We start from the raw sequence: 1,737 nt of genomic DNA, 5'->3' as shown, positions 1-1,737 counted from the left end.
TATATATATATATATATATATGGGGGGGGTTGTATGTGTCTTTGGAGCTCCAGGAATAAAAATGCCAGTCTCACCCACAAATAAGCTGAAAGGAATTTATCTCTGTAAGGCGCACCTTGCCCAGTTCCTGTCTACCCAGAATGGAGAATTTGTTTAACTCTTTCCTGCAAAAAGTATGCGTTCCATTGGCTAAACTGTCCTCTGGAAGGCGGTTCCGCCGCGCCGTAGCTGTCGGTCTGCAAGAACGCACTGAGGCTACACTGCCAGCGGTATTTTATAGACGTTGATCAGGTCTGGGCTCCGTTTGTAAGACGTCTATTCCCACATCGCCTGTGCCATCGGAAGAGTTGCTGTCCTAAGCCATGAAAAGACCAAGATTAGGCACGTATCATCTGAGATGTCGTTAGGTATTCACCGCCTTCGGCTAGTCGAGCAACGCAATCGGTGAAAGCTTCACTGCAGCAATGTATACCGAAACACTAATGGATAAGCGAGGTAACTCTAGGCATGGAGAAAAATGAACACGCTGGTCTGTTCGGGGACGCTTTCAGAGGGAGAAGTGCTGTAGATTCTTAGCTTGGCTGTTCTACCGGTGGGATGCTCCCGGTTTGACAAAGGGCTACAAGCATGGTAATGCTATGAGACGGGATTGGCTGAGATCTAATTAGCGCGACGAAACCGAGATCTAAGCAGTGCGACGAAACCGTTCTGAACGCGCCCGAGCAATATCCGGGTATTAGAATCGTGTCGAAGAGCTGTGGTCGCGTGTGCTAGAGACCCGGCCATAGGCTGTGTCTATAATAAACATCACCCCACTACTCTCCTTTAATAAGAATAGAAATCAGTTTCCGTCTGCTTCGTATCGAAACCGATAAATCAGCAGTCTCCTCTTCGCGAAAACTGAATCCTGAGAATGAGAGCGATATCCTTGAGTGAAAGCGCCATGATGTCGGTAATAATTCACATTGAATATACCTCGATGTCAAGGTTCGATTCACGATAGGATCTATTACGGCTAATTATCTTATGCGCATGAAAAAACCATGAATGCTATGCTAATGGCGGCAACCATTTGTTTTATAAATTTCCCTTTTTACCAGTTTTTTTCTTTTTACTGTTTTTGGTGGAGAGGGTGGATATAATTCTGGTGTCTCCTAAATTTTTTCAACATTTTTAGAAGCATCAAGAAAGATTTATATATATACATATACACATAAGCATGTAGTATATATGTGTGTGTGTGTGTGTGTGTGTATGTGCGCGCGCCCATGATATATATATATATACATACATGCATACATACATACATACATACATACATACATACATGCATATATTGCATACACGCGCGCCCGCACACACAGACAAGCAAAGCATCTGTCCTCTTTACAGAGGGAGAACTCACAGCTGACTGTTCAAGACAAGAACGACCAGCACAAGAAACGTCACGTCATCTTCACAGTTTGACATATTTGTCAACTATTGGACAAATATTTGGTAAATTCTTCTCCCCACTCTTGGAAAACACTACCATTTATTTATTTATTTGTTTTTGCTCATTTTTTTTTTTTTTGTCGTATTTTTTCAATCTTTTTTCTTTCTGTTTTCGAAATAAAATATTGAAAATGGAAGTAAGAAATGGAAAGGAAAACCAAAATTCATAAAAAGCGAGAACAAAAAGCAAATCCAAGGAACATGCTTAAATAGCAATTAGGGAATCTAATTGCACCCCCCCCC

Source organism: Octopus bimaculoides, chromosome 15 (assembly GCF_001194135.2).
Source record: "Octopus bimaculoides isolate UCB-OBI-ISO-001 chromosome 15, ASM119413v2, whole genome shotgun sequence".
In the NCBI taxonomy this organism is placed as follows: Eukaryota; Metazoa; Mollusca; class Cephalopoda; order Octopoda; family Octopodidae; genus Octopus; species Octopus bimaculoides.
The sequence above is the reverse complement of the archived record's forward strand: the minus strand, read 5'-3'. Positions refer to the sequence as shown.